Raw genomic sequence first — 27270 nt, 5'->3', positions numbered from 1 at the left:
TTGGTCTAGTCCAGTCCGATGCAGTTCAGCCCTGCATATCAGTACTAAAACTTATTAAGTTCCATACTTGATGACGTCATTCAACTATTTTTTTTTTTTTTTTATAGAGATACATTAGTACTGACAGTCCGAAGGACCAACAGTATTAAGGGCCTGGACTGGACTGGATCGGATATATAATGACCCACACAACAATATGTCTGCTGTTTTGTTAATATATTTAAAAATCATAACCAGGGCTAGTTTTTTTAGTTAACGGTGCCTTTTTCTTTCTTTTTTTTTTTATTTTAATATTTTGACTTTTTTTTAGTAAATCAAAAGCAGAGGCACTTTTTTCAAATGATATATTTTTAACAGAATGTTCAATTCTATTAAAAAAAAAACATTGAGCATTTATTGATTGCTTTTTAGAAAATAATATATTTCTTTATATTTTTTAAAACTACCTTTTTAAAAAAAGAAAAAGTCAGTTCTTTCTTTAAAAATGTATGATCTTTTAATAAAAAATGATGTCTTTGTATACTTATTTACAAATTCTATTCAAGAGTGGGGTAAGTACCCGATGTTCTCTTTAAAACCATACCTGACTACACCAGTGAGTAGTAAAGGACTGTTGCAACAGTTACAAAATCGAATTAGATTAATAATTTAAGAAAATTGAACTAAATAATTTTGTAAAGTAATAGCTTAACTTTCTATGAATTTACGTGATCTACATTTATTAAATGCCAACACAAAAATATTACTTCTACTCCCTTCAAAAAGTTGACACAAATTATTTTGACATTATTTCACAATAATCTGTATTGTACAATACAATTGTAATTTTTTCTCTCCAGTCTCCTCTATATTTACATACATAATTCAATCATATTCGTTGATAATATATCAAAGAATATTTTGTTGGTTAAATAATATATGATGTATAAGAGACAGAGAGTAGAAATTCCTTGCTCTAAGGCCTATATATAGATACACATGTAAATATTTGTTGTAATGATACGTTACGTAAGCTCAAGTTATGTGTATATTATTAGTACTCCCATTTTTATTAAATATACTTTATTCAGTCTATTCACTACTGAGCAGATAAGTATTCAGAGTACGATGTACAATAGACTGTCTCTGTTTTGAGGTTAGTATACCCCTCTTCCTTGCTAGTGGTGTTGTGCTCATCGACTGCAGTTCCTTCCACTTCAGTCCTGCATATCAGTTCTAAAAACTTATAAAAGTTCGATTTTACATAACGTCACTCAACATTATTTCTTATTTGTTTAATCGGTTCTAGTACTGACAGTCTGAAGGACAGGTTCCAAAGACAGATAGGACCGAAGACTGGACTGAACTGTACCGAAAAAGAAGGACCCCTTGCCCTGCACAAAGATCTTTTGTAGGAGGAAACCAACAAAAGACTGTCTTTGGCAATGTTTAAGACATAACATAGATTCATTTTTGGCGTGGTACAGGGACAGTTTTAGGGTAGCACTTCCCCACCAGCGCCTGAATGTATTTATAAGTAGAGGGGGGGAATTACATAACTGGCAATCCCGATTATATGATGGTCTACCCATGTATTTCTATAACCTTGCACATATTATTTTTTTTGGAAGAGGGAAAACAGGGCCATTGGATTTTTTTTTACATAAAGTTTTTTTTCTTTCTTTTTTTTAATTTTATAAATGCCAAATTTTACAAAGAGAAGAAGTGAGACTTACCTCGATTTTTAAATTTTTGAGTTAATTTTCTGAGTAATAGACTAAATTTGAAAGACTAATTTGAATTTTTTGTTATCATTTTAGGGATAATATTTTTATCGTAGATAAAATTTGAACGAAATAGAATTTTTTTTACATTTTAAAAAAATGACCAATGGATTTATTTTATTTTTTTTCCAAAATTTTGACTTTTTGGTAACATTTTTGAGAAAAAAAATAATTTTTTATTGCGATAGCTATAAACATTCCCCAATAGTGAGGGGCATTGGGCACTACACCACTGTACTTGCTCCAATCACCACACTGGATATAATTTGTAAATACATATATATAAATACGAAGTTACTATAAAAAGTTTTTAAAAATAGAAAGAAAAAACTTGAACAAATGAAATATAGTCATAAATGATTATAAAAATGCCAAATAAGGATTGGCCTTGAAAAAATGTAATTCTAAGCTATATATATATATTTTTTTCTAAAAAAGTGAAAACATTTTTTTTAAAATACAAATAAATTTGGTGACCAAAATGGAGGACGACATAATTATTAAGCAGAAAACGGGACAGTCTAATAATTTTATAGTATGTAAATACTGAGTAAAGAGTCTTAGAGTCTCCTTAGTACTGAGGAGATAACTATTCCACTCAAAAATGGGATGGAGCTTATATACTATTTCTTAATACGAGTAGAAAACATCAATGAATTTATAAATCCCAAGAGAAAGGAGTGCCCTTCCTCTATTTTTGATCCCCCCTCCTCTCCAAGTGTTTTGATTGTGGTTCAACACTACCTTTAGAATATATGGTAATTATAGTTTGATAAATAAGGATGTGTGCGTACCCATTATAAATATAGGTATCTAAGGAAGTTTCTCACTTGTTTGTTTCTTCCTTCAAGTACATGATATAACCCATTCTTACCCATGATAATCATAATTAGATGTATGGACTAAATCGTTGTATGTACAATCACACTTGAGCATGATAATGGATACACTCACTCACTCAATGCTCCCATCATTACGTCTGTACATACATAGATAGGCACATTTAACAAATAGACAACCATACAGGGTGTCAAATAACCACATGCATAACAATTTCCTCATTTCCCTATCATTTATACACCAATTTAGGTATTCGTAGCCTTGATAGTGACCCCGAAATGGTTCCTAAAGGCACCTCACTATGGCCTCATTTATCGTAATACACGCATGGCGACACTAAGAGAGATTGGGGTAATATGTGCGACAGGCCTTGTTCTCAACATTTGCTTATAAATAGTAGTCCAATAGAATGGCATACCGCAAAATTGGTCTTGTACAAAAAGGCCATGTGATTGGCAAGGAAATGCCTTGTGATTTCCCCATATACCATCAAAAACTTCATTAAGATTTAGCTTGAAAATGATGTTTACTAGGGGCAATACTATATTTCAAGTACATACGAGCTTACAGGATTCAGAAAGTTTCCTCGCTTTTATACCAAAAATCAATGTAGCAGTCTCGATAATAGCTTCCAAAAGGGGTTTACAGCTCTTTTTTTTTTTTTGTTTTTACTTCAATTTTGCCCGAATATATTAATAACTAATTCAATACAAATTAATAATTGCTCAAATGGGGAAATTATTTTCCCCAACTTACCCATCATGATTATGTTCAGGGGATTTATATTGAGATAGCACTTGTTTGGCAGGCCTTGCTCTCAACATGCGCCCAGAAACAGTCATTCGGTGGATTGGCATACAGCAAAAATGGTGGCCACCATTGTCTTACCAAAAGGTCACATTGGTAGCGGAATTAGGACAACACAGTCCGCCTGTACACATCAATACGTTTGGCGGTGACGTTGCCGGCAGAGATAAGTTTGGTGACTTTAATGCGATTGTATACTCTTGTTTATAATCGTATTCCAATGAAATTGTATACAAATAAAGGACTGTTAGTCTAATTTTTAGCCATGTTGGAATTTTTTTAAATTGACGTCATACAATCTCAAGTCATAGCATTTTAATCAAAGGGAAATAATTATTTGAGACCCCATGCATAAATAGGATATTATCATAGTACATGGGAAATATTGAAGGACCATATTATATGAATGTATGACAGATGTAAGATACGACTGAGTTATTATATGTATACATATGCACTTCAGACTTGAAGTACACCCAGTAGTAAGTAAGTATGATTTACTTTCTTCCTTAATAAGACAAGACAAAATAGGAGGAAATTTATGTTTGTACATAAAAGAAAGAAAAGCAAAATCCAGGAATTTGCAGCACCTGCTTCTCAAAAATCAGTAGGAAAGGTCGCCGCCGTTCATGTGTATAAATACATTTTCCATGTATGTACATTATACACACTTTATTTGCAAAAAGGGGTTGAATAATATATGTTAGATTTAGATTTTTTTGCTTGCATGGAAAACTGAAAATGAGTCATATCTTATCCATCCCTCAGTGCAGAACTCATTACGTATATTATACAGATAATGAAATAGTGTTATGTGTACACAACCCATATTTAACTCGGTTCCAGTCGAATTCATATTAATTTATGGAGTCAGCTTTGTGATTTGTATCACTAAACCACTCATTAAATAATGTTTTAAGCTTTGTGGTGCTCTCCCTCCTTAAGTGATTTACAAAAATAAAATGTAAGGTTTTCTCAAAGGCCAATAACTATGATGAAGACGAATCCCTTTTTTACTCCTAGGTAGGTGGTCTAAGAAGTTTCCGACCTTACAAAGATACATGACATTTTTTCTGAATTTTGTATCTTTATTTTTCAACATAGTCTCGACTTCCTCCATTTTCACCTCAACTCAATCAAACGACTGTTACGAATTAACAACTGCTCGTACAAAATGGCTGAAACTTTGGCAAGTAACTGTCAGCAAATGCTAAATATATCTGATTAGCTTTTATTGATAAGTGCTGCCATCTTCACGTTGAGGTTGCAAACTTTTCAGACCACCCTCGTTTATGTACTAGTAGGTACTGCTGTGTTGGTCTTTATTTTGGACTAAAGACTGCAGTCACATTCAGTTCAATCTGGGTTACGTAGAGTTCAGTCCTGTATATTAGTTCTAAAAACATATGAAACACAGTCCTGGTTGACTGTTTTTATTCTTTTTTTAATCAGTTCTAGTAGAACTGAGAATTAGGGTTGTGTAGGTTCTTCTTTAGGACCAAAGACGGGAAGTCCAGTTCGGACTCAGTCCGGTCCAGTCCAATTCTAAAAACTTATAACGTTTGGTCCTTGATGATGTCATTCAACTGTATTTATCCTTTTTTTAATCAGTTCTAGTACTACTGAGAATTCTAGGGACCGACCGTCATAAGGACCGTTCCCAAGGATTTATAGGACTCGTCGTAAGACTGGACTTGACCGAATATCTAAGGACCAAGACAACACTTCTTGTAGGTTATAAAACAATATGGGCATAATGTCTTTGTTTTAGTAAGTTGTTATCTCAAAAGGAAGTAACAAATGATATAGTTGCATACATACATACACTGCAAACTCAACAAGAATGGCAACAATAAAATGGCACACATCTCTATCGCCCTACAAACAAACCTACATATTAATAATTACTCGCATAACAAGGTTGCTCTGTACCTGAAACCAAAAGAAACGAAAACTTTCCTTTTAGTCATTTCACATACTATTTACATATAATATTTAATAATATATATATAGAAAAGAGTGCAATTCGATATCTACCTAACTCTTGCTTTCTAAATAAACGCCATTGTCACTCAAATATTTGTAGTAGTAATAGTAGTAGTCAATTTCACGCAGAAAACAAAGACAAGAGTATCCTCTCTCTCTCTCCTCCCCCCTCATGCACGAATAAATACATACTGCATGTACCCCAAATCAACTCCATACTTATTCCATGCAAACACCTCTTAGTTAGTTAGCATGAATTGTGGTTCCTTTAACTAACTAACAACAAATGAATGATGACAGACGAGAACAAGAAGGGGGGACAAAACAAAATGTTGTCGTCATGATCGTGTAAATATTTTTTATATGTAAATACTCTTTACTTAAATAATATGTATTGTAACTCTTTCCACAAAAATTTGTACATTATTGTATGTACATTTTAGTGTTAAGATGTCAAAATCGGAGATATTTCAAGACCGATTTGAAGGGATATTTCGGTTGAGATCACGGTATTGGCATTTAATCACGTTCAAAACGGGGACCAAAACTGAGTGTGTATCGATTGTTCTTCCTGGTCTCATAAAAGGGACATCATTCAATATTTGTTTCATGTTTAAGGGTCGAAGATGTTTTCATACTGGTAACAAAATTACTAATGTATTTATTTGTGTTGAGACTCTGTCTGAATCCAATTTGGATCAATTTTTCGGTCGAGACCCTGGATCAAAAATTCCCATGTATCAATTGTTTTTCCTGGTCTCATATATATTTCCTTAAAAATTAATTGTCGTTGATGTTCTCATTTTTTGTATATGGGCTACAAGTATCAAAACACTTGACAATCTAAAAACGTCTTCCTCATATAGGTATATATTAGTCTACCCATGTTTACAATTTAGAAACACATATTACGTCATTAGCAATTCAGCTATAAGAGCGATTTATACCATGTGTAACACTGATGGTACGCAAGCCTCCTCTATTGGCATGTGGAGGAGCGTCAGAATAGATTAAGCCTCGGCTATTGTATATACAGTTTGGTCATAATAGCCTTACCAGTATATATCTTTATATTTTCTCAGGAGATACAACAAAACACTGTAAAAAGTATGAGAACCACTGGGCTAGGACGAATTTTACGATTTGATGTTTCTGAGTCGACCTTTTTCAAGGATCAAATTGCATATGAGTTTGGTCCTATGAAAAATAATTAAAGTCGTATCAAACCGGTCCATGTTTTCAAGCTGAAATACAACACTTGTAAAATGAAAATTGTAAGTAACACTAAGCGTACGTTTTCCATACCATACCATGGAAATTATATTTGATATCTTTAAAAAGCAGAATCATTTATTCTTTTAAGCTCTGCAAGTCATTCTTAAAACCTATTTCTTTTTTTTTTTTTTTTTTTGTTCTTAGCGATAAGAATGAGTGAAATCATATATTGTATATAATAATATATTTGCAACCAGCTAAAGCATGAAATAACTTTTAAATAATGTAACAATGCGACAAGGGGTTCCTATAATTTACATTAAAGAAAGCCAAGTAAATTTACAATAATAATAATTTATTTGTATAATAATTAATTCCTGAGTGTAGGCACGACCACAAATAGTGTTGTGTCGTCGTTATTTAATTTGTCCAGTCCAGTATTAGGACCGGTCTTTCGGACTATCAGTACTAGAACTGATTGAAACAAAAAGAAAAAAAGTTTAAGGACCGAACCGAGACTGATCTAGACGGGACTGCAGTCATCCGTCCTAAATAAGGACTGATACAGCACTAACCACAAAGCCATAATATAAAAGTATATAAGAAGGACTACTAAAAAATAATAATCGGGATTGCAAATATGAAATATATATTTGAAAAAAAAAAAGGATTTTTATAAACTTCTTTAACGCACTTTATGCAAGAGAAATCAGGAATTGAGGCACATCTGTAGAAACTGTCATAATAACGACACGATCAAATATACTAACTAACACTCTCTCTAAAAATACACCAAATTTATTCCGTAACATATGTAAACGATCTTTTTATCATACAGTAATACCTTGACATACGAGTTGTTTAGTTCGTTCCGGGACGAATTACTTCGTAAATTAAAGAAATTATCCAGAGCAGAAATATCTTTGGACCAAATGTAAGCTTGAATTACTTTTAATTTTGTCAGCTATGACCAGACAAAAACAATAAGAAACAATTTTTTTGTTTTTCTAAAACAAACCTTTTATTTCCTTGACAAACAAAGACGAGACAAAGTTTGACTAAACAAAATGTGACGAAACAAGGCGAAATTAACATTGGTTTGAAGCGGTTCTCCCCTCCTAACATTAAACAGTTCCTATATCAATGCAAACTTATACTAGCTCGATTGATGGAACACTCGTATATCAACTCATTACTGCTCTTAAAACGGGAGAAAAAAATGGAGTTTGTCCATCCACCAAACAAATTTGTGTAATGTCCAATTATTATTCTACAAGATAGCCAATAGCATATGCACAATATATAATATAACTACTCCAACAACAAAGGATGCATTGAATCGGAAAGAGATAGTGTAATAATTAATTAGTTTTTTTGTATGAACATATTACTCAGCGCTCATTAATATCAATCAAAATTCATATTCCAGTTATTTGGGGGTCATTATGTTATGGATTTTGTTTATAAATTATATCTTATTGGCTTAGTACATTATATTTTTTTTTCGCTCTCCATTCTTCAAAGAATATCATTCATAAATAATCACAATTCAAGGTTGACTAATTTTCGTTCTTCATTTTACGTAGAGTATTTCTTCGTTATTCATGTTTAGTGGCTGTTGTATATGAGTAAATCTTCAACAGCTAACACAAAGAATACACACGGAAATAGTTGATACATAGAAGGAAATAATTGTGAGGGAATTGGCAGTGTGATGATTAGGATTATTTATGCACGTAAAATCACTTACTACCAAATCATAAATATGCATGTTAGTGGAGTGATGATAATTAATTATGTATAATATATTGCAGTGTGTATATATTTCTTGGGATTCTAATAATTAGAGTCTAATGAACAATGCTAGGATTTCGACTGCTCTAAGGAATGAATATGTATGTAGCAGGCATTTCAGGAATGCGAGAAATGTACAGAAAAGTACATATGCACATTGCTAAAAGCTCTTCATCATGGAAATATAAATGTATACATGATAATCTACTCTTAAAAGAGGGTATACTATCAAATAGGCAATAGCATATACAGAACTCAAAATCCAAGAAAGACAAGAGAAAAAAGATCTACTACAAAATAGACAATAGTTGAAAGAAATGGACTAGTGAAATAAAGTAATTCTTACCTTCTTTATTAGAGAAACGAGGAAATGATGAACCAATCGCAGTCACTACTATTAATCTCTTCCAGATGTATTTATATTAATTTTACATTCAATCACTAATACTACAATAGTGGTTTATATTCATTAAGTATCACAAACTGTCATTATAATTCAATTTGTTAGTAATTTTGTCAAACACACTCAAGTGACGTATTATTGATAGTAAATATGATTATTAAATAGTAGCTATTATTAACTAATAGTTAAAGAATAAAAAGAAGAATTCACCAATCCTCACGTCCAAAGCGAGGTGTTTCAACTGACTAGTATATCAAAAGAAGAAGAAGAAGGGGAAAAAACATAGACTTTTTCTCCACCAGGTTTTGTGGACAGCGTTTGTCGCCGGCGCGTCTGTATGTTACTACTACTGTAGTTGTAGTAGTACTTAGTAGTAATACGTACTGTGGTGTACGTAATAAAGATAATATTACGTTAACATAAAATAAAGAGAGAGAGAGAGAGGAAGAAAGAGAGAAGACAATTATTCTAAGGTGTACTCTAATGACGCGAAGGAAAGGAGTGCCATTTGAATAATCTTTGCAAAATAGTATTTTTAAAACAACATTGATGGGTCGACAACGCAATATATAATTTGGGGACTAATAAGGAGTGAGTGAGTCTAGGGTCTATAAATAGAATTAATTTATGTCAATTAAGACAGTTACAGATTGGTGTAAATTGGGAAGGGAGGATGGAAATGCCGGGAAGAGTTACTACATACTGTCAACAAGAGCATACATAATTGTGATCTTCTAATAAAGCGTTTTCACTGACGTCACAAATTGCATCATACTCGTAATTGAAGGCGACACCGTCATCATGGGAGCTCATAGTTGATATCTTTAGTATATAAAATCCTCAAAAATTCATTAAACTTTGATGAAACTTCATTAAATGGCTTTAAAATAACAAACTATTTGTCTGTTCATTTTTTTGAATTAATTCGTTCTCTTTATTTCAAGTAAACGCTGGCCATCTGATCATTTTTGTTTCCAAATTTAGTTGGATACGAAAACAAAAATTCTTTGCGGGATGTACGCTTTGAGGTACGACTAATGAAGTCACAAAGTCATTTGACCTACGCAATTCTTTCTTCCTTCTCTCGAAATTCACTTTAGGGCCATGTGTAAAGTACGTACTCATTTTTTCCCTTCCCCTTAATATTCGTATTTTGTACAAATAAAATACGTACTGTATGAGAAATTGTATTTGCAATTTCAAACCCTTTCCCTTCTTACATGCGTATCATCTTCCTACATAGGTCCTTGAGGGAATTCATGTGGGTCTCGTAGTTGGTTATACATCATGATACTTACAGTGATCATAATAGTAGCATTTAAAAAAATCCACAGCTTTATCAAAAAAAAATCAAATATTAAATTGTTTGCTCTGTTGCACAATTTGCCAGAATGAAGAAAAATATTTATTCGTAAAATCAAAAATTCCTTAATTTAGATGGGGGACTGCGGACACCCCTGATTACTCTCATTTTCTACAATCCAAGCCTGTAGAATATCCGAGAAGTGTTACTACTCTACGACAGCAAACATAATTGGGATCTTCCTCCTGTTGTCACCCTCATCACTTATAATTCATCAATGGCAGGAGTTGATGTAGGAAGAAGGAATTAGTATGTACATATACACGGATGAAAAGTGATGGTTATCTAAGGCTAATCTCACGACTATACCTATATATATTTGTTTGTTTTTACAAGAGTCATTTGAAAAACCAAACATTTTTTTTTGTTTTTTCCGGATTAGGAGAGGATTCGATTTATGTTATTATATTATGACCCTATTTGACACTCTGGGTGGAAAAATAACTTCCTTATTTGGCCTTTGAATAAGAAGAGGTTAAGTTAAAAGACCTCTCTCTCTCATATACACAGGAATGAAATTAATTTCTCTTTTACGTCTAGAAGGGGGTACGCTGAGCTGAACATGAATTATCCCGATGTCCTATATTATATTATATATGTAACATGGAATTTATTAACATCATGCCTCAGAACCAATCCTTTTTCTGTCATCTTTATTGAGATTTGGAGTGGAAATTTTTTTATAGAAAAATGAAACATATGATATATTGTTATTTTAACCAAATGGAGAGAGTGAGTGAAGTAAATAATCCTCAAATAAATAAAAGGGAAAAAACAAACTCACAAAGAAATGTTTTTTTTAAAACTTAATATATAAATATATTCCCATGCTCTTGATAAAAGAAAGTGTCTTTGAAGAGTTTCAAGAGCTTATTCCCGCTCGTTCAAAGTCATTAACATAAAATAGGGATTGATTCGGGTAATACCAGTGTATTAAAAAGGCGTTCATTAAAATAACTTCATAAAGTGTTGGGAATACAATCCCATAATTTTTCATTATAATTGTGATTTATAGAGTGGGGCCCAAACCTTCCAGTTATGGCGGCGATGTTCATTATTAATATAAGGCTTATTTAATGGTACAAATTTCTGGTGGGTATTAAAATATCCGTTTGAATACCCGAGTCCAAAGATCAATTTCCCGTTCCTAAAAACATACCCAAAATACATCTCTAATATAAAGGTAAATAGTTTAAAATATTATTTAGGTAAAAGTCTGATGGTGAGTCAGATGAGAAGGAATTTTATGCAAATATGTTTTGCTAATAGTGTGATTATAAAATAGTAATAGGAGAGGAATGTAAACAAACATTGTAGGTGCTATACTGTCTTCCATACCTATGATCACTTGTACCTACTACAGAACACATGTGTGTACTACATAAATAAGAACAATTGGTGTCAAATATATATTAGTGTTCGAGATCGATTTTTGATTGGGGTTTAAGCTAGGCTTGTTATTGGCTAGACTGGTCTGGAACGATATTTAGATCCAGACCGCAGTTTGAAACCGTGGACAAAATTTATTCACATTCCAAATTGCTTTCTCTTTTATAAAATAAGTCATTTTTTGTGTAGACAGAACTTTTGGACGGGAACGGTACAGAGCGAACTTGGGACCGAATTAGTTCAGTCTTTAAAAAAAATGTAATGGTGTTAGACCGGTTTATTATACTTCCAGACCGAAATTTATAGTATATATTATGTACTAGTCGTATCCTGCTTAAGAAGATTTGTTAAAAATACTTGAGGTTTGTTTTTATGCTGAGAGGGCACATAAAAATACCTACTACTACCTCGATCAAATGGGATTAATTGAAACATTTATAGAAGCATGAAATGACTCTGCAAAATCAATTCAACGTCACTTCTACCACACAAAAGAAGGTTATTTATTTTTTTATGTGTACAATGGTAGTAATGCCTTGTGTTCTCGTAAAAAAATATATGTATTATCTAGACAACAAGCACTCTTTGACAATATCTCACATAATGACTCTCAATGACTCTCAATTATATACATTATATATTTATTCTTTAAAAAAAAGTGAAATTAAGTGTGTAGTACTATAAACGAAGCATGAGAAACACAGATTAGAGTTTTTTTAGTTCACATCTATACATTTAAGTACATAATGACCCACTTATAATAATAATTAATTAAAAATCATGATATACCCCTCCATGTACATAATTGCACAATCTAAGTAAGAACAATTTGCAAGAGGATGAAGTGATTAAAAACAATTAGCTATTTCACCATAGAATAATAAGTGAAATCATTTAAATGTTAAAAAGTATCAAACATATTGACTCCTCACTGATTCTGTACAGAATTGATAACCTTGAGACCTCTACTGAGCTTTTGAAATCAGTGATGATGATTGCTCCACTTGTAGATACATTTGATCTTCACATCCTACCTCCTATTTTAATAACTGATCAATCAATGACACACTATAATTTAGTGAAGAAACTCAGCCCGAGAATTATATTTTTTTCTGTTGGATGTTAATTTGTTTTTTATAGGGTGATTTGAGAGGATGTTCCATATCACTCGTGATGTCCAAATGGAGCTAAATATGCAAATAAAAAACTCAGAAATGCAAATAAAAGTGCAGAAAAAGGCCAAAAATTCAAATATATCTGGTAAAATAGGATGTACTCTGGTAAAAACACATATATAATTAAAAATTTCTAAATCAAACAGCTCCTTGTTCTATATTACCACTAACTCCTTGCTTGTTGTCTCAATTGTCCTGGTCATTGTGGTGCTGCTAGGCATTGTCTTCTTAGAGTAATTCTCCAAGAAGTCTTTGAACTCCCTATTGTTGACCTTTCCAAGGGGGATATTAGCAGAGACCAAGGCCTTCACTAAGTCAGTACTGAAGGCTCCGTCGCTGTTATCATTGGAAGGGATGACTTTGAGCACCTTTTGTCTAGCTTTGTTTAAATACACATTCCTTTAGTAACTGGTGCACTGGCTATGCTGTTCTAGGACACACTTCTTGTTGGCTTTAGCACTAAAGTTGCAAATCTTGTATCGCAAATATTTTGTTTTAGGCGCAGAAGTCTAAAGCTTGGTGCCACATAACTCCTTAATGAGCACTGAGGGGGCACTATATTAGGCATAGTCAATTTAAAAAGATGGTTTTTCACTTCGATAGAATGTAAATATATCGGAAAGAAATTCTACTGGATACCTTTTTATATTTATAGAGAAAAAACGGATATTAAAAAATGTAAATAGCTTTGGTGGCAAGATGGATATAATATATTTTTGAATATTTGAGTATTTTTCCCTTTATAGTTCATGGCGCCAATAGATTCATCCTTTCCTCTTCTCTTCTCCTTTACTCTAATAATTGCATTTTTTTAAACCTAAAAATGACTGGAAAAATGCAAATAAAGGTCGAAAATGCAAATAAATATTTTAGAAGGAAACGTTGCCTGTTATAATAAAGTTTAAGAAGTGCTAAATCCATTGTCTGAGACCGTCAACCAAAATTTAATAGTTTACAAATCGTGAACTGACTTTTTTTTCAATCTCACTATTTGGACTAATTTTCCCTGGTTTCATTGAGGACCGAATGTTTTGTTTTTTAGATCAACTGTCATTAATGGTTTTCTAATCATTTTCATAGAGCAAATAGTCTAGAGAAACATCTGGATCATCTTAAAAAAATAACCTCATTATAGACTCTTTAATTAAATAATAACTCAATCATATAAGTTACATATGACGTTATCAGCAATTCATCTATTTAATAGGTTGATAGACAACTTACGCTGCTACATAAGAGCGCTTTTATTGCACGTATTTTGGAAAACAGTTGTTGGTATTAGTTACAGGGCCTAACTTCAATAACACAAAAACATAGAATGTGTCGTTGTTTCTGTCAGCTGTCGATGTTTTTGCTTATTTCTCCTAATCAATATTATGATCGTTGATTGGTTGAATTAGTCCCGTTGAAGCTGTGACCAATTCTCAACAATTAAGAATTATAATTCCATAGTTGTAAAGTATTGGTGAACTATCAACTGATTTTGGTTCTTGTTTCTGTTAGGAGAAAAAGTTGCGTTATAAAATAAAGGTAACGAACTGGTTAGGGAAGAATTAAAACAGCTGACTGAAAAGTGGAGTTTTTTCTCAGCGTCTTCACTTTGCTTATTCACTATTATCTATGGGTCCAATAAAAAAATAAAATAACGGTCTTAGACGGATTTCCAGAGCGAACTCTAACACTACATTCTATCAAAGTATGTATGTTATTTATATTAAATATAAACAAAGTTTCGAAAGCAACAACTGGTGAAAAGGCTCATAGCGTGTATTGTGATACTTTTTATATCGTATGAAATAATTTAACAAATTTTGATATTGATAACAAATTCTTGTCATATTATTATGATCAAAAGGGCTGACTCAAAAAAGGAAATTTGATACATTGCATGTTGAATGTAAACATTACTCAGTCATGTTATTCTATACTCCTACATACCATCTCACTCTGTAAGAATTCCTTATTTTGGAGGAGCCGTGTAGAATTTATGTCTGTGTAAGTAACAATACAAAAGACACAATATTAGTCATGTATACTATATTTATAAGTGGTGAGGAGAAAGAGGTCTAACTCTACACATGTAATTGTACGTAGAAGATACTAGTGATGTAACGGATCCAGGTTAATTACTAGATTTTGTTTTTTCAAGGGGGGAGACGAGCTTAGGATAGTTATATAGTGACGAAAATCAAGTGCATTTTGTTTCATGTTGGTAATCTGAAGAATGAATTTTCTTTTCCTTGGGAGTTGTCATTATTATTTAAGTCCTGAACTTCATTTCCTACTACATTCAATTATGTTCTAAGCCTGATTGAAAATTCGTGTGTGCTCATTAAATACGGAATGTAACCTTGAGGATATGTTGCAGAGTTATAATTACAAGTCCTTGTTAGCCCCTGAGTAGTATTTAGGATTTGCATTGGAGTCATTCTTGCCAATGTCCTTGTTTATTTCATTCTCCCCCTCCTCCCTTGTCACAGCTGACTGTAGCTGATTTAATGAAACGTCATGACAGCTTTAGCTGCTCTCCACCAAAACATTCTACAAAATTGAGAGGGTTACCATGTTGGTTTTCAGTTTCTTTTTTTAGGATACCAAAATAAAGACGATTTCCATCACAAGCAACATATAACTGCATATAACTTTCATGCTTAACACATATTCAATCAATATAACCTACTTATATTATTGAAGTTAATAGAATCGGGGTTTTTGTGACGAACTTTGACGGAATGTCAAAGTGATCCTTTTAAGATTCCCCAGAAAGGGACATATATTTATGAGCATGTATGTCCGAACAGGGATCATCGTTTAGCTCCATATCTGCAAATAAGGCAGCTATTGTTAAATTTCAAAGGTCAGATGATAATATTAAAAGATGTATGAAAGGGTTATTTAATAAAATACCGCCTCTTTCCAAATATATATGGGATGTTAAAATCTTGTTAAATTAGTTTTGATACTTTTAGAAACTCTAAGTTGAGAGAGGTAATCCCAGAAAACGTTATGTCTATTGGCCCTAGCGTTAATGGCCAGAGAAAAATTATAGAAAATTATGGGTGTTAAGGTCAAGAGGAGTAGGGATAGCTCTATTTATATACCTGCACTAGGACTAGAAAAAAATATCAATTGTTAGACACTTGAGGGGTAGAATAACAATTTTGGGATTTGAGAATGAGTTCCTGGACCCTGTAAAAGACATGTAAAATATGCTCCAAGATCAAAAGTCTTAAAATTTATTAATAAAGAACCAAGTATTACAGTAATTTTTAAAATACGAAATTTAACTGAATAACTTTTTATTTTATTTTAAAAGAGATATTTAAAATAATTGACTAAGAACGTCTGTTTCTTGTTTTTTTTTGACAAATCTGACGACAACTTTTCAGTCAGGACCCCCATCTCGTAGTCATGGGTATGAACGGATCCTTCAATTACAGTTCCAAGTTCATGCAGTTCTTTGCTATAACATTTTTGAGGTTCTGATCCGGTTCTTTCTTACCTTATTTTCAGACAAAATAGTACCTATGTAACACCGAGGACAAGCAGGAATTGATCTCTATTGTTATAGGTGAGTTAGGCGGTTGCCTAAGGTTTCATCCTCAAAAGGGTGACAATTATTTATTTTTTGTATGATATCAAATTAATATCAAACTATTCTTAGGCGATGTTCATGATTTGATAATGCAAAACCGATTCTTTTACGTGTCTTGAAAAACTATTTGCAAAATGGTTCGGACTCTGGAATCGTAACATCACTACAATGTACATATGTAAATATATCACTACACCATCACACTCTCCTCCGTGTATGCTGTATGGATATTAAAGAAATGGGGAATTTAAATGAGCCGTAAACCCATATATATACTTATTATTTATATATTATATGTATATAGCTCTTCATTTTGAAGAAGAAAAGTATCTACATGCATAATAACATCAAACATCATGTAGTTCCCTACTTTCTATGACTCTTTATCTTCTCAACGAGTGAGTGATTGAGTTAAATCCAGAGACAAAACAATACAAATAACAAGACGAGACTCAGGCATGAAAAACTATAGATGCATCCGTATAAAGTCAAGAAAATAATTAATACGAATCTATGTAAAAATTGTAATATGGATTCAGGGGCACGTCCACAGGATTATATATATATATTTTTTTTTTGACGATGGGGCTTGTTTTTTTAATAAGAAAATCCAAAAATAAATTTTTTAGAAAAAAATTCAAAAATCCATAGCTATTCAGGAAATATTTCGAAAATTAAATTTTTAGCAAAAAAAATCGAAAATTAAATTTAAAATATTAAATTTTATAGCAAAAAAATCGAACAATTAAATTTAAAGTATTAAATTTTATGGCAAAAAATAAAAGATCCACAGCTGTTCACAAAAAATAAATTTTTTGAAAAAAAAATTTAAAATATTAATTTTTTTTTAAAAACATTCAGATATTCAATTCTTTTAATAAAAAATATCAAAAATACAGAATTCACAAAAAAAAAAAAAAATTCGAAAGAAAAATCCAAAAATTAAAACTTTTTGAAAAAAAATTCAAAAATCCATAGCTATTTAGGTAATGTTTCAAAAATTAAATTTTTAGGAAAAAAAATCAAAAATCTACACTTGTTCACAAAAAAGAAATTTTTAGTTATTTTTTTTCAAAAAACTGCAGTTAAAAAAAATAGAAATTGGAAAGAAAAATTGAAAAATTATCAAAAATCCACAGCTATTTCGAAAATATTTAATTTTTATAAAAAAATCAACCGTTGTTGATTGGCTCAATTCAAATTATCTCATATAACATAACATTGATTACTTTATTTGAGGTTAAATTATTCAGAGAGTAAATAGTGAGTGACTTCAATTGAAGAAGGTATTTATAGATGTAATTGATAGTGCAATGAATTAGGGGTCTACTTTTGTAAAGTCAAGGGTAGGAGATTACCATTAATGTAGTACGTATATATATAAAGTAATGTACTCATGCAAGAGGATCCTTGAATATCCTCTCTTTGACGACTATGAATCAACTTCTTCCTCTTAATTATAGTTTGAAAAAAACACATGTAGAAATTACAAATCATTTCACACCAAGGTTTTTCTTTTATAAACGAATACTTTTGTTTCACCTTCTATGTATTCTACCTTTGAAGAATCATTAGTCAAACTCACATATTATATATGTTTAAGTAATAATTAAATCCTAAATTTGTTGAAAATAATTCATGGTAGGAAATAATTCATTACGACATACGTGCTGTTGTTGTTGTTGGGAGTAGTAGCAGCACGCGACTTGTTTAGGGTCTTCAATCAACAAGAGAAAGAGAGAGAGAAAAGGAAGAAGAACTATGGTTTCAAGGTGAAACAAATATGACAGGATTATATGCATAAAAGCAGATATTTCTAATACTTTATAATCTGATGCTGGCCTGAATGTCTGCTGTTTAACCTTTAACAAAAGAAGGATGTCAATTCATCAGGATGGAACTTATTCCCTTTTAGAACTGATATGCTAGAACCGAACTTGACCGCCCCGAGGGGGAACTGTACAGAACTGCATTCTTGTAATCCGTATGTCAATATTTGATTAAGGCATCGGGAAAAAGCATATGATGACGTCATTAACAAATAAAAATGCACCCAAACAAGATTGGTTCATACTTTTGATTGTAATGATCATCCTGACTGTTAGAAGTCCCAAAAATTTGACGTCCCGTTCTGTCCTAAATCTTAAGGACTCATCCGAATTTTATACAAAAGTTGTCGGATAAAACAATGTTTTTCAGAATAATAAGTATTTTGACTAGGCCTAAATTATAATAATGGCATTGTTATAATTTTACTAAATTAATTCAATTGATCAAGCGATCCACTTAAATTTAACACCAGTAGAAATATTGAAGTTAGGGTAAAGTTAGGGATATTTTCAAGGACTGATGACGAGGACAAGTGTGATTTCAAGTACAATATTAAGGACAAATACAGCCCTACTTAATGGACAGTTAATAAATATCAAGGGCAACCACAGGGACTAGGTTGGAGGGGTTGTAGACCCCAAAAGGATTTTTTCCATTTTATTAGAAAATTTAATATATAAATTTATTTTCCCAAAATTTAATTTATGAATTTAAAATGTGTATGAACAGTTGTGGTTTTTTGATTTTTTGTTTTTTAACAACATTAACTTTTTGTGAATAGCTATAGATTTTTGAAATTTGTTGGCTAAAATTTAAAATGATAATTTTTTTTTCCAAAAAATTAATATACAAAATTTAATTTTTAAATTTTTTTCTAAAAAATAAATTGTATGTGAACATCTTTGAATTTTTGGAATTTTTTTCCAAAAAATTCCAAAAACCAAGCTAACGCCTCTGAATATCTACCCATATACAAATGGAAGGTCTTAAAATGCATCCTTATCATATATAGTAATGAAAAGTAAATCTCCTCATGTAGATAAGAAAAGTATAGATGAACCACCACATATATGAAATATCTCCTCAAACCATCGACACTTTCCAAGATATTATTATTTAATAATAATAACATCATTATAATAATTATGACTATGATAATCATATCACCGCCACCACGACTACCATCACCATAGACGCCATAACAATAATAATATTCCCTCACTCCTCCTAAAATATGAATTAAACCGATATTCTATGTATGAAAACATTATAGTATATAAATATTTTCAATTTAAAAGAAATATATTTAAAAAAAAAAAAAAAAAGATAATTTGCGGTCTTGAGGGAGATTTTCATATGCTACGGTAATTATTCTTGTTTTTTATTACAAACACACACATTCAAAAAGAACATAACCTACATATCAAGTCTCTGATATGTAACGGATGTTACGGAAGAACAATTTCCTGTTTAATGTACATAGGTACATTATTCTACCAACATAATATTGTGTGTTAATGTTCATCAAATGCGATTTCACTTTGCATATGTTTGCAGTTTTTTTTAATCATTCATTAGTAATAATTATAAATAATATACAGACTGTTGCATATAATTGTTAATTATTTTCCGATTTTTGAGTCGGACTAACAAATGAAGGTCAAAGACTGAATGTGATAAATTATGCTGAAGAAAATGTATTTAAATATAACGAATATCATTTTGATATTATGAAAAGTACATATCTGTCGATGTAACACCTATCTTCCTATCTATGGTTCGGAATAAATGTACTCATAACTCACGGAAGCCTAAGCCCTGTTGATAGAAGTACTGAGGTCATTTAAGCTATTGTGGGACTTTGTGCAGGCTCTTATGTAGATTGAAAAGTCAAGTGGATAAATATATGGGCTCTTTGGGAGGTCAGAAGTCCTTTGTCATATAGCAAAGCCTTCTGAGCATAAACATGGTCCTACAAGGATCTATAAGGTCGTTACCCACCTCCATGCACTTGTACACATTGTATATTGGCCTCAAAGAGGAACCAGTTTGATAATCAATATCCTTTCTAAGCAATCCAGGTCGGAGGAGTAGAAATATCAATTCTTTCTCCGTATTGCTCCATCGATTTTTCATGATCAAATTATCTCATTTTGGTGTGTATATAAAAAATAAAAAAGCAAGAATGGAAATTGTTTTATTTTAAAGAAAACGTCATTAGTTCCTCTCACCAAACAAAAATCATAGGGACGCCTCTGTAAGTCCATACAAATTTGCACTTAAGGACCTTTTTGTATCGTATTTTTAGTTGTAATGTGCTCAGAGATAAATTCGTCAATTGGTATTCGAGTTTTATGAAGTAAAACTCAAGTCGTTTAACTAATTATTTACTCGTAACTAGTGTTGGATCGGTCTAAAAAAAACTAAACAGACTGCAATCCCTCTAGTCCGATCCTAATAAGAAATATCATTCCAAGGACCATCCCTTATCGGTCATTTATAGAAACTACAACAGCTGAAATAACTAGTTATGAGTCAGAAAATAAAAAGATAAGTAAGACCGATGGACTAAAGGATGAGCTAATTGATCCTTAGGATATCTTAAGAATCATTCTTTGAAAAAATATGAGTTTTTGACTGAGGAGCAAAAACGTGCAAAAAGTGTTGGGGATAGTAATGAGTATAGCTTGTAATTCCTCAAGTATATGGTTTTTATTAAAAACTCGATAATATTCGAGCATTCAAATTCATTTTGCGGCACATCACTAATTTTTAGTCGAAAAACTATTAAAATACACATACCAATTGTGATTGGGGGGCCGTCACAAAGGTATTGATAGAATGACAACACTACAAATAGTAATTAAACGGAAATTAGTATTGCAATGGCTTGCATATTATTAATATTCCCTACCGATAAATCAATAAACTATTATTACACCATCCGCATTGCACGTGTTTTAATGATCATTCCTGCTTAGTGTAGGTAATTTTAGAATCTCTTATATGCAGATAGATATGCAAGATTAAGCAATAAATATGTATATCTACATCAAATAACAAAATATATACAGTTTACATAATATTATGCATATGATAAAAACATACGTAATCAAAAAAGCAACTTTTTATGACCTCTGAATTTTAAAAAAACCACATGTTGTTGATCAAATCATGACTAATTGGAATGAATTTTGAAAGAATGGATAATGATATTGGATTTCACAATGCATTATTATTTCATTTCGTGTTTTTTATATGGAATTATTACTTATTTTTCGTTCTATTGTTCAAGAAGTGCCTTGAACAAACTGTCTTATTTACACATCAACATGGAATGAGAAAATACGATCTCATAAGTGTCTTTTTTACTGCATAACTATTTTTATCATCTTTTTTAAATGATAATAACAAGGCATGATAACTGTACATACATAATATATTATTCAATAGACCGTGTTTGCCTATGAGTACGAGTACGTACATATTTATTTTGGAAGCCACTCAAGGTAACAAACGCAAGCGTCATTGATTTATGGATTTCAACTCTTTACCAATTTACAATATGTGTGCATGGATAACATATTGAGTTTAATTTATTTGTAAATTTACATATGGTTCATGTCAGCACAAACGCAAGCTAGAGTAATTTTTTTATCGAAAAAGGTCCAGGACTAAGATATTGTTGTCAAATTTGTCGAAAAGATGACGTTTATTGTAAATTCGTTTCGTCATAATTTTGGAATAAGCAATATCCATCGTTGCAAAATTTTGCTTCCTTTTTTAAAGAAAGGTTACTGTCAATTTAGTATTTTCTAAAATTTATTTTTCAAATTTAACGTTTCTAAAAAACAAAAAACTAGAATGGGCACACGGTAGAGAGCAAAACGACCGTCTAAAATCAAATTGAGTCATATATCTCAATTTTTTTTTTTGTAAGTTATGGAAGATTATGCATTTTTAATTAATGTTTTGTGTTACTTTGAATCTTACCTCAAAAGATTTAATGGCCTCTTACTGTGAACATATAATAGGCGAAGTAAGAAGTTATGCGGGTTTTTTGGTTTATTTTGACTATAAAATTAACACAGTTAGGATTATACGATTTAGATGGTTCCAAACGGTTTTTTTGGTTAATCTTTATTTTGGGGTAATGGAATAAGTATTCAAAGGCCTGTCGAACTCGACAATTTCCATTATACTATATACAGTTTCGACGTCCATAATTACCAGAACAGAATCGTTCGAACCACAGCTTTAGTGTTGTATTCGATACTGTATTGGGTTCATAGACAGTTAATTTTTAGGCACTTGTTCCACCTTTACACCTTGGTTGTAGAATGTATAAAATTTTCTCCTTTTTTTAATTACAATTTTTTAAGAAAAAAAAAGTTTTTATGAGAATGGCTGTAGACTTTTAACAAAAATTTAATATTTGAGATTTAATTTTAGAATTTTTTTTCCAAAAAATTTAATTATTTGTGAACAACTGTTTATTTTTGAAATTTTTGGTGAATAGCTGTGTTTTTTTGGAAAAAAAAATAATTTTTTTTCCAAAAATACATAAATTTTGGTGAAAAGCTGTTGATTTTTGAATTTTTTTTCAAAAAATGTAATTTTAAAATTACATTTTTCATTTTGTTTTCCAAAAATTTTACTTTTTGGATTTTTTTTTGCAAAAAAATTTGAAAAGCCAATATTATATATATATATATATAATCCTGCGGACACCCCTGTGAGAATAATATAAAATAGCCTACAATTACCCCGATTTAATTGGCTTACAATTTACCTAGTTCATATTTTTAAAGATGTTATAGTTAATTATAAGCATTTTTTAGCGTGTGAGTTGTTGTTGACAACCGGAACAGTGTTTTATTTTATTTTCTACGACTGTTATAATCATTTCTTTATTCTTGAGGGAGAAGACTTAAGTATATTAAAAGCAACCATTAGTGTGTTCATGAATGACGGAGCGTAACACTGAGGAGTTTTAAGTGAAAGTCGGTGTATAATTGAGGATTTAAAACAAAGTTACTCCTCCATATATCCTTGTTTTATATCATCACAAACATTCTTCAAATGGTTAGGGTTACCACAATATTAATCTTCCGTTTCTTTTCTTATTTTTTAAATACCAAAAATAATTACGAGACTTTCTACCCTAGTTGGTTATAGGAGCTATTAATGATCTTTGAATAAATGGCTCATTAAATATATAATAAAGAAAAGAAAAAAAAGAAGATATTTATATTTTATTTCCTTCTGAATGATAAGGCCTTTTTTGTTTTAAAGTGAGTAAAATACTTCCTTCGCTCTATAGCTAATGAAGAAGGATCCACTCTATGTACGTAACTCATCTCCTTCTTCTCATCATCATCGTTAAAATCTACGTTTAAATGCGCCAATCAAACTAGTCGTGACTTTCCTTAAGGCTTTAATAGAGCTCAACTTTCAGTGTACATAATTACAATAATATTATGACTTCATTATAGATATTTCAATCATCATTGATTGAGGGAGGGAGGGAGAGAAGAGGTGGACTAGGAGTGAAAGTTCTCTTTATATCAAAGTCGTCATTATATAGTATGGTGTTAGTTCATATATATAAAAATTACATTGTATTTTATAGTCAGCTGTGGATTTTTATTCTTATTTCCTTCTTATCAGTGCTCCGAAGCTCTTTTGGTGAAACAACTCCAATTGTCTCTTGTTAAGCAACTGTAAACAGTTCACAACAACCATGGAATAATAATTCCATGGCTGGAAAGGAATAACTTACAACTACAATGTGTTTTTGGATATTTTCCCACAGTTTCTTTTGGAGGAAGGGTTGCGAGATACAATACAGGTAACAAAGTTACATGGATTAATCCCTTTGTTACATATAACAAGTCATGAAAATTGGCTATTTTTTTAGCGGGCCCGTTTTTTTTTTTTTTTTTTTGTAGTCGTCAACCTGAAGAGAGCTTTTTTTAAGCAGCTGTTGTCATTATTATTCCATTGCTGAGGAGTCAACTTCCTTTTCAACTACATATAACATATCATTGATTTATACGAAACCGGATGGAGCATTTGTGTGTAATCATATAGCAAGGAGATTCGCCCTTAAGTGTGAATGTTCTTTTATTAAGTTGCTATCATTATTATTTAACTCCTGAGTAGCGAACTTCCTTTCCTACTACATACAGGCTCTTATTGATGTATACGAAACAAGATTGAATATTGTCGTGTGCTAATGAAAGACAAAGGATTTTTTACCGCGTTATAATAATAATTCCTTGTTGGACCTCGAGTAGAATTGAGGATCGACACCGGAGTAATTTGAAATGTCATGATAGCTAAGCTGCTCTCCTCTAAACCTTCAAATTGACAGGGTTACCATCTTGTTTTCAGTTTTTTTTTTTTTTTTTTTAAATGCTCAAAACAATCCTGATTAGCATCACTGCATATAACACCAGCTGAACGCTCGTCGTATTATATTGATTTTTAAAAACTTTTTATTAAAATAATAATTCAATCATTTTATATAACTGTTTAATAACTTTTACAAATACACATAAATTAAGCTACTTTTCCCATGCTCCAAACCCCCGGGCGTATTTAGACTCTAGCTAAAAATTCATTATCATAGAACGTTATATAATATCTCAGTGTCTATCCAACTTGAGACTATAAAATAGGGGATTCCATCGATCATATAATAAAACTTGTTTGTTAAATTATGTTTTGTCTTGAATCCCACTACAAAAAGCCCTTCATTAAGACATTGGCTTATCCCATTTTGTAAGCTAAAAATCACAAATTTAAGACAAAAGACTAATGCGATAAGTTGAACATTTTTGTGCAAAATAACTTTTTACAAAAATACGAAAGATGGCAGGGAAATTGTAGAACGCTACAAAGACACTCAGGCGTTTGTGGTTATAAAAGATAGGCTATGTTCAGTGCAGACTCCCAAGAGACTCGAATTAAAAAAAAAAAAAAAAAACTCAATCCATTCAGCCGTTTAGGAGCCTATGGAAACAGACAAAAATAAGTCTATAGATATTTTAGGTTAAGTAAATAGTGAGCCATATCTCAAGATGAATACATTGCATAAAGAAAAGTGTAAACGTTAAGCATGCACTTAAAAATAGTTCATTTACAGTTTTATGTTACAAAATGTCAAAATAAAGCGAAAAAACCCATCATAACTTTTTAATTCACCTATTTTGTATGAGTACATTATACGAATAGCTTAGATTTCAATGTGCGTATTTGCTTTGTGTTTTAAATCTGTTTATAGCTTGATGCAAATATGTATGTAGTATATTAAATTAATATGTACATAACAAAATATATATAATATAATAAATCTTGATCCCTAAATCCATCAATCAAAATGGGTAGAGAGCACTCACTTAATGTAAGCATGATGGACAGTCGCTTCTTCTCCATAAATATATAAATGACGTAAACATAGCAGAGACAGAATTATGTAACAACCTCTATTCATGTTAGATCGTTAATGTTTTACTGTTTTGAGTGTTTTTTTTGGGGTGGGGGGAACGTGTGTGTATGCATGCCCAACATTTGACTCCACATATTCCTTATGTATACTTTGTATTAATATCCCTAGAGGGGGTTCAAAAGGGGAACGTTCAAGTGAATGTGTACACACGCAGTTTCATGTGTCTGACGTTAAATAATTTAGTGGATCTAATAATATAAATCACACAGACAATTACGAACAGAGAGAGAGAGGGATTATGAAGGACTATTATTATTTCAATATTTTTATGTATGTACATAATCTGATAGGAATAATTGTATTAATATTATCGTAACAGATGTGTACTCTATTAAGAGTATTAAAATGAATGAATGAATGCACTTTTGAAATGCATAGACCTTCACATAATAGGGGCAGTTCATACATAGCTGTTAGGGCCGTCAAAATATAGGGACCTTTTAATCATAGTATGCAAAATATAGAAGCTCCTCATATTCTTCTTATGCTAAAATGCGGCCTGAGGGGATATGTAACAAATCAGGGACGCCCTCAGGGGGCGGGCTGGAGGGGTGTATCCCCCTAAAATCCAAATTTCCAAAGAAATTAATTCCTCAAATTTTTTTCCAAAAGATTTAATTTTTCAATTTATATTTTTGTGATTAGCTGTACACATCGAGGCTCCGTGAATCCTGAAAATAATTCATATACATACATAATTTTTGTTTACTTTTTATTTCAACAATTTTTTCACCTCGTTCCTTTTTAGTATCTTTATTACCTACTATAATTTGGAGTGTCAGTCTATAAAAAAAGTCATAAAACTTATTTGATAATAAAAACCGCCAATTATATTATGGATAAAAGATGCAAAATATTTTTTATATAAAAAAAGTATCTTTTACAAAAATAAAACTTTGGATTTTAAAAATAGAGGAAAACTCGAAATCCAAGATAACAGGAGTTGATGAGATCATAGGAGACACTCCAAATTCTCCAAATGGCTTCAATGTAAAAGGCATTCACAGTAAATTAAAATAAATCATTTACTCTGTGTTTTGCTTCTATTAATAATTTACCAAAAGCTGTGTTTTTCTTCATAATCGTCTTGATTGATTTTGTAGAATGGTTTTCTTTTTATATATTTATATGTACTTTTTAGTCGAGTTCTTTGTTGATTATTTTATGTCACTTCGAATTTTTACTAAATTTCAGGAGCATGCATTGTATTCATTTTCATTACTATTAATGAACGATTAAATATTATTATTGATTAATGTAAATACCTGTAAGGTGAATTATAGAGAAATCAATTATTTATAAATAATTTTTATTTCTTTTAACGTTTCTCTCCTTAACAATCAAAACAGTGCTTATATGATGGTAGGACTCGACAATTTCCATTATTTCATATAGCTTTTCGACAATTGACTGTACATCTTTGTCATCAAAATTATCAAAACGGAGTCGACGAAGCCATGATTGGCTATTACAGTATTAGAAACAAAAGCACTTTTCATACTTTCAACTGCTTGGCTTGCGTTTTTACCTTATTTGAAGAGAAACAGTAAAATATGGTATATTTTATCTTTGACAACCACTCAAACAATCACAAAAC

At 31.3% G+C, this 27270-nt stretch overlaps 1 protein-coding gene and 1 long non-coding RNA gene across 5 annotated transcripts in view; one reads left to right on the top strand and one right to left on the bottom strand.

Annotated features, from left to right (window-relative positions):
• klar (klarsicht) overlaps window positions 1-27270 on the bottom strand; it is a 289070-nt gene that overhangs the window by 65073 nt on the left and 196727 nt on the right. The gene's annotated exons all lie outside the window — the stretch shown is intronic.
• Window positions 6785-9718, top strand: LOC139907209 (uncharacterized). The gene is made up of 2 exons (XR_011783663.1): window positions 6785-7023; window positions 7117-9718. It is a non-coding gene; the product is annotated as an uncharacterized lncRNA (long non-coding RNA).

The sequence above is a fragment of the Lepeophtheirus salmonis genome, chromosome 14, assembly GCF_016086655.4.
Source record: "Lepeophtheirus salmonis chromosome 14, UVic_Lsal_1.4, whole genome shotgun sequence".
In the NCBI taxonomy this organism is placed as follows: Eukaryota; Metazoa; Arthropoda; class Copepoda; order Siphonostomatoida; family Caligidae; genus Lepeophtheirus; species Lepeophtheirus salmonis.
Note: the sequence above shows the minus strand (reverse complement) of the source record. Positions and strands in the feature narration are given on the sequence as shown.